This window comes from Limulus polyphemus, unplaced genomic scaffold (assembly GCF_000517525.1).
Source record: "Limulus polyphemus unplaced genomic scaffold, Limulus_polyphemus-2.1.2 Scaffold70, whole genome shotgun sequence".
NCBI lineage: Eukaryota > Metazoa > Arthropoda > Merostomata > Xiphosura > Limulidae > Limulus > Limulus polyphemus.
The window spans coordinates 126023-133599 of NW_013665680.1; the positions used below are offsets into that span (position 1 = coordinate 126023).

The following is a 7577-nucleotide window of genomic DNA, read 5'->3' on the forward strand; positions in this document are numbered from 1 at the left end:
AGTATCTCCGACTAAGGGATGCTTTTCAAACTCCTCTCAACAATAACTCTTCATGATGTATTCAAATTAGCACGGGGAGTAACCTCAATGGGTATATCCCCCATGGCCTTAGAATTCAGGAGGAGTTCGGCGTGTTTCGGTATAGATGTTTCCACCAAGATTTCCCCAGAACGAAGCTTCTTGACTGACTTTGGAGAGCCAGCAAACCCCTTTAACCTTTTCTGAATTAAAAAAGGGGAGACATTTGTCCTAAAGATTTTTCTGACAAGGAATGCAAAATCAAAAAACGAGGTACAGAAGCAAGATGAGTTGAAGATTGAAGATCAGAGTCTTCAAAGCATGGTCGTTTAACAAGGAGCTGAATTTTTACTATTTTATTTTTTGGGGGGATTTGGAGGATCCATAATAAAAGGAGAATGTTTCAATGCTCAATGACCCCACCCACCATGGAGTCGTACGAGGGGACGCACTACAATGCCAAACAAGGACACTGCAGCAATGCCAGGGCTTCGTGAGCACTATACCAAACACCAGCATCAGATACAATGTCCACAACACCCGTTGAGAACGCCCAACACTGGTACTCAGTTGACCATAGCCCAAAAGGACCAATCGATTGACCCGGGTGGGCCACTCCAAGGCCACCCGTCTACAGGAATTTAAGACCAAAGTGGTGTGTCGCAGTGCCACAGACATCACTCAACCACCAGGACCCTCTCCTCCCCTTCACGGGTCGCCACGCACGGCAAACACGTGTGTGGATGTTCAAATCCCAGAGGAGGTAAACTGAAAATACAGAACCTTCTCTGGGAGGTCTCCTCTCCACGTACAGGAATCCACCTCGAGGGGAAGAAAGTTATCTGTCAGTCTGATTTTTAAAAAATACAATAAAGTAATAAAAATATTCTACAAGGAAAGTTTTTATTTATTTATTTCCTGACCATAAAATCAAATATTTATCAGTGATATTTTAACTGATCAACTTGTTAAAATTGCAGTTCCGTTTGGTGTTTTTTTTCCACTAGACAATTTAGATATGAAAAAAGAAAGAAAAGAAAAAGTAGAACAAGAAAATTCGAAAACAAAATCTTTACCTTTAACCTTAAAACATATTAATTATTTTTTTCCCTTAACAGAGTCGAAGGGTTTAATCATATCTAGAGTAAAACAAAACAAAACCCTTTTTCACATTTTAGCGGGGATAAAACAATGCTACTTTCACGAACTAATTTATGTGATGACCCTAGAGACCAACATTAGAAAACAGATCAGTCAGGCTTATAACAATCACATGCGCACTAGCCAGAAAGGGAACCGAGACCAACACAGTTAATTTCGAGAAAGGATTTTTTTTCGAAATTAGAAATACCTAGACTTTTTTTTTGGTGCCTTTCCCTTTTGGTGTATTTTAGGACTTGGTATGTTATTTGAATTTGGAGGAATACACTAAGAGTACTTTTTAGCATCAGCTATTCAACAGTTCTTTAGCGTTCAATAGTCTGTAATTAGGTATAATAAAATGCCTAGAAGTTCAGCTTGTTGTTAATACACATATATTTATTATTGTTACATTATTTGAAGCAGTTGATCAGCAAGTAATACTTTAATTAGAAATATTCAAACAATGTTCTCATTAGAGTTTATGCGTACATAATGTGTTCATATTTCATCATTTCGAATTCCAGGGCTCCTTATAAATGAAATCCATTTAGAAGAATTTTAACTAACCCGGACTATGAATAAATTATTTGAAGTTACCAACAACTTCACTAAACTGTGCAGTCATATTTAATTAAATCCATTAATTTTCTCTGTCATTGATCAAGTTTATTTAAGGAGACAAAAATTTGGGGAGATTTAAGTTTTCAGTTGCATGATAAAGATGATAATTTTCATAATGTGAAATATTAGGATTGTTATTTAAACTACGTATTTCACTACTGAGAGGAGTTATTTTATAAGATGTACTTAATAATCGCCAGATGATCTTAATATCAGAAAGGATCGAGGATATTAAAAATAAACTTGTAGTATTCATGCTCCCCCAGTGGATCAGCGGTAAGTGATGACAAAATTCAGGTTTCGATACCCGTGGTGGGTATAACACAGATAGCCCAATGTGTAGCTTTGCACTTAAAAACAGCTAAGCAGCCTAAAGTAGGATTCGTATTTATTATTCTATAAACTACCGAGAAACTAATAGAATTGATATGGAATGTGATCTATTTACATTTAAGCGGATAGGGTTGTCTGTTAAAGAAAGGCTTAACATAACCCTTTTTTTTTCATACTGGAATACGTTGGAAAACGTAAAAATTCTGGACAGTCATAGTAGACACAAATCTATTCTGAAGAAGCAAAATACATCTAGCTACTGGTAATTTTTTATTTTGAATCTGCGAAATTTAACTAATTAGCTCACGCGCGATGCGGCTTAGAACAATAAAAATGTGGTTCAAACTTAATAATTACTATGCTATTAGCAAAGTTAACGAAAGCTTCTCTTCATTTTTACTAGTGAGGAGAATTTACAATGAAAGTGATGAAAAGCTTCATAATTCTCACTTTCATTTTAACATTTGACTATGATATGATTTTCTTGTCATTTTATCTAACTGTTTTGCACATGTTGAAGTTAATTGTTTTTAAATTTAAGTAATATATAAGCCTTTATTTTTATTGTTTGCGCAGACCAGGATTTGGTGATTGTTTTGATAATACACGTTAAGAAACACACTAATACCTGCGTTAAGCCTTTCAAATTAACGTTATAATAATAATACCCGTGTTAAGCGTTTCATATTATCGTTATGATAATACCTACGTTAAGCCTTCTATATCAACGTTAAGGTATATTTAAACTCCTCAGTTATTCCAGAATACAGCGCCTTGGTGATTCGCTTTTGAAAACAAACCTGTATTGCCTAATATAATCACATGGACTACTATGTTAACTTGCTTCTATAGATAAAAAAAAAAAAAAAACTTTTTCCAATGTCTGAAAATAAACGCTATATATAGTTGATATGAAGTGTTTTACTTATTGGTATGTGTTTGAAGATGAAGGAATAAATTTAATGTGTAAAAATTATGACTTTACAATACTAGGTATAAACGAACATCGAGGAGACCTTAAGACTACATTTCATTATTTCAGCGCTGTCGTTTTAAGTGCAGATATTTGTTTTCCTTTTATACTAAACTTAGAATAAATAAGAAATGTATCGGCTTGGAATAAAGATAACGTAACATCTGTTTCGCTGGTCACGGTTCTTAATGACAAGTTTATAGCACACTTCATGAAAAAAATAAATAAGTGAAGTGTAAAAAGAGAATTTCCAAGAAGCTCACAAGTGTGGTTTCTGATTTTCAAAGCGTAAACTAATTTTATTCGTGCTTAGTAACATAAGGTTTTGAAAGTTAATATAACACTATTTTTGGAAATCTGGTAAAATGTTTATTTTACTAAAGAGAAAGGCCTTTATATATCTCATGGACCACGGGACTTTTTAAATTCTATAAATTGGTTGTTTCTTTTTTTCTTTTTTTCTGCGACAAAAAACAACAACATATTTTGTTGATATTAAAATATTTTGGTCCGTGGTTCTACTATCAACTCCTTTGTATTTTTTATGAATTTTTAAAGAAATATGTTTACTTACTTACTGCGTTATTATTTTTTTTGTAATACGAAAATAGGATGCGTGATCCAGAAAGAAGATAATTTTAGAGTTACATTATGCTTCAATGTCTTAATAGAGTTAGGCGTTTTAATCCACAGAATATAAGAAGAAAGGGCCTTATAGCCAAACACTTCTTTAATTATTTCGTGGTATAAATTGAAAGAAAAAAGTTACACTAACCTTTGTTATTTAGTGTGAAGAGTTTGACTATCTATCCTTCACTCCCCTTTGGGTAGCTTGGCCAAGTTTATAGATGAGTTTATTTTCGTTTCATTGTCTTTTAAGATTAGGAAGAACAGGGACATAAACGAGGGATAGGATTTGGAGGCACATCATAGACATTAAGGAACACCTGGTGGTAAGTGTAGTAATTCAGTAACCCATCTATAAGCATTTGAACAGCAAATACAACGTACAGTTCTTAGATGTAACTTGAGCCAAGGAAATTTATCACCAAGCATCTGAAACTACAGTTTAGTGACAATCAGTCAGCTAAACTTAGTTTTCAGTAAGTTATATTTGCTCAAGTGGGAATCCACAGAACTAAAAAAATGTTATGCTTACAATGTGTTGAAAATAGATAAACCTTAAATTTGCGACTGAAGCATTTTGTGTTGTAGTTAAATCGTTTGATTACAAATTGTTTAGTAAAGACTTAGTAATTTGGATTAACAATGTCTTTCTGTAACAACTTACTCATTTCTACTAAACGACTAAAAAATATAGCTCACTTACATCACTTAGTTAGACAGATGGCTAAATTAATCTTTGTACATGTTCTTTAAGGCTTATCATGTGAGTGACAAGTTTTCAATAAGTGGACAATGAATAGGTTTTATTCCACAGGTTTTGCTTAGAATCAAGTTTTAGGTATTGCTCAGTATAAGGCAGAATTGTACACTTCTTTTAAAAATGAGGTTTTTACAGGAATTTGACGATAAAAACGAATGGTTTGCCTGAGAATATCTAGAGCTGTAAAGCATTTTGCCATTTGTAATGGAAGGTTACGTCGCTGCGTCTTCAAAACGAAAAATATTATAGGTATTTTTAATCTTGTTTTTATGGAGGTTGAGAGATCCGAGTAGAGATTAGCTTTTTTTATTTCCTTGGTTCTCTCGATCAATTGTATCCTGGATGAAATTACTACGTGGTGTTTTTGACTACCTTCTAATACCACAAGCAATTTCCTGATTTCTAAATCCCGGCAAATTCTGTAAATCTTATTAGAATGAGAGCCATTCACATCACGTTACTATTAACTTAGACTTATAGTTGTAAAAATAGACAAGCTAACGTATGATAGATATTTGATTTTCTTGCCCTTTTTTAAAAAATAAACCACAATAAACTAAACTTAAATAATCCCACGTGTATCTTGATTCAAAAGATTCTATTAGTTCGTAAACTGAGTGTTAATATTACAGTGTTTATGAGCTGAGACTGAATTGTATGCTTCGCCTTTAACGCATCTTACTACCTATGTTAATAATAATAATACGCTCAATAATTTATTGCAATACGAGAAACAATAGTGAAGATCAGCTTTCTTAAATTAATTTCGAAATATTTAGTCTTTAGTTAACAAATTTCCTTTCAAATCTTAGATTTTAGACATTGCATTATTAGAGCACATCGAAATTCGAGAAAATGTACAGAGTTCTGTTATTTCAAGCCACGGTCTAAAAATAATGACTATCGAAGTCGTATTGGAAAACTTCCTTGTAAACCTTTTCAATATTTGAACCTTCAAGAATTTCTAATTTTAACCGATCGAATAACCGTACCTTGGATAAAGGTCCGTTGAGGTGACCGTGAAAAAAAATTGGTTCAGCTAAATGCAACCCTGACAGACAAGAAATCCATTGTTCCAAAATTGTACTATTATATATGTATGCAAGAATTTCTAAGACATTGTAAGTTTTATGCTTGTAATTTGGATAAGAATAGAGAAAGTTAAAAAAACTGTAAACACAGTTTCATCATGCCATGTACATCGTGGTGTTAAACCAGTAGTTAATGGTAAATTAATAAAAACCGCTGTAATAGTTTAATATAGTGAGTAACATTCAGGGATAGATCCAAGAATTTCTGAAGGAAGTAAAGCCGTAAGTGCTACAAAGTGCCGAGACGGGAACAGGATTCGGGCGGGAGGAGGTGTCCCCCACTTGCTTGGGGGGTTTGGGGATCTTCCACAAATTAAATTTGGAAAAATGATGGCCAGAATGTTTATTCTAAGGTACGTATTTCTGATCACTATTTAGGGTAATATGTGTATGTTTTATAGCCATACACTTGTATGCAGTAGCGTAGGAATGTCCCCCCCTCCCCAATTGCGGGAGGCTCGAGGCAAAAGGCCTGACAAACTTAAGAATAGCCGACAAGAGTAATAAATGTATGGGGACCAATTATTTTTTATGCGGGAGGGTCCATCTCTTGTAGTTACGTCACTGCTTGTATGTGTCCAGGTAAATTCTATCATATTTTAAAACTTATCTTTTCCTTTGTATACTCTGAGGCGATGCTTTCATCTCTATTAGTAATTAAATTCTGAACCGATTCACTTATATATATATATTCCAGTTGTAACTGCTTTGCATACCAGTGTGCTTATAAAAATTGCCCGAAGAAATAATACCCTCTGCTGTTAAGTCTCGTTTATTGTTTAAAATTCGCATACAGTTATTTGTTGCGTGCAATACGGACGTAGACTAATGTATTGTTGAAACTTTTTATTTGTCTGGAAATTTATAGATTTTTATTAGAAAGTGCGTGCTTTCCATATCTAGAACAATTGTTGAAATTATATATATATTATAGAGGACGTGTGTGTGTGTGTGTTAAGAGTCTTAACCGAAAATTACAAAATCATTATATTGCACATGTCCAAAGCTCTAACTTTGCCTGAATTAAATACAAACTGATATATACTCTCGTTCATTAAGAAAGCTCCCAATGCTTATTGTTTTAGACTAGTTAATAACAAGCTTGTTTTCACTACAAAAAACAAAAAGAAAGGTAGAGATAGTGTAACTTAGTTTAGTGTTGTTAGGTCACGCAAGTTAATGGGACATACGCTGCAGTGCTAAACAATGGTAGGCAATAGCGTGATACTATTAATAGTCACACAAAGTATAATGTAGGGGAGGGGGGTCACGAGCAAATGATGAACCCCTCCATTTATATCCGTCCCTGACATTTTCAAAACACCAAGTTGACAGAAGAATAAATTAAGAGTTGAATTGGAATAACAACAACAGTGGGATGGTATGGAAAGTATAATTGGAAATGAATATTAAACGAGAGAGGCACTCTGTAGATCGCATACCTCCAACACGCAGCATTGATTATAATCGGCCCTCAAGAAATACAATGATGAGTCCGTATGTCTATGCGATCAACGGACACGGACCATTTCTGGCAGGACTATGAGGAATAATATTCTACATATGTCCACCAAGTTTCATCAAAATCCGATCATTTCTGGCAGGACTATGAGGAATAATATTCTACATATGTCCACCAAGTTTCATCAAAATCCGATCATTTCTGGCAGGACTATGAGGAATAATATTCTACATATGTCCACCAAGTTTCATCAAAATCCGATCATTTCTGACAGGACTATGAGGAATAATATTCTACATATGTCCACCAAGTTTCATCAAAATCCGATCATTTCTGGCAGGACTATGAGGAATAATATTCTACATATGTCCACCAAGTTTCATCAATATCCGATCATTTCTGACCGAGTTATAGAGAAAAATTGTATGAAAAATCGGTTCCATGTTAACAGATAGAGATTTTTTTTTCATTTTAATGACCTTGCTGTGATCTTAACCCTCCAAAAACTAACCAGTTCTAAGTTGGATCATAGTCCACATGCATACCAAC

At 34.0% G+C, this 7577-nt stretch overlaps 1 protein-coding gene across 3 annotated transcripts in view; it reads left to right on the forward strand.

Moving 5' to 3' along the window:
• The window catches only part of LOC106465707 (adenylate cyclase type 6-like), a 161555-nt gene that overhangs the window by 17634 nt on the left and 136344 nt on the right, over positions 1-7577 (forward strand). For 2 of the 3 annotated variants that reach the window (XM_022394053.1, XM_022394063.1), the window contains exon 2: positions 3969-4041. The exons of the other annotated variant lie outside the window; for it this stretch is intronic. The gene's annotated coding sequence lies outside the window, so the exon portion shown is untranslated. The remainder of the gene's footprint in view (positions 1-3968; positions 4042-7577) is intronic. 3 annotated transcript variants of the gene reach the window in all.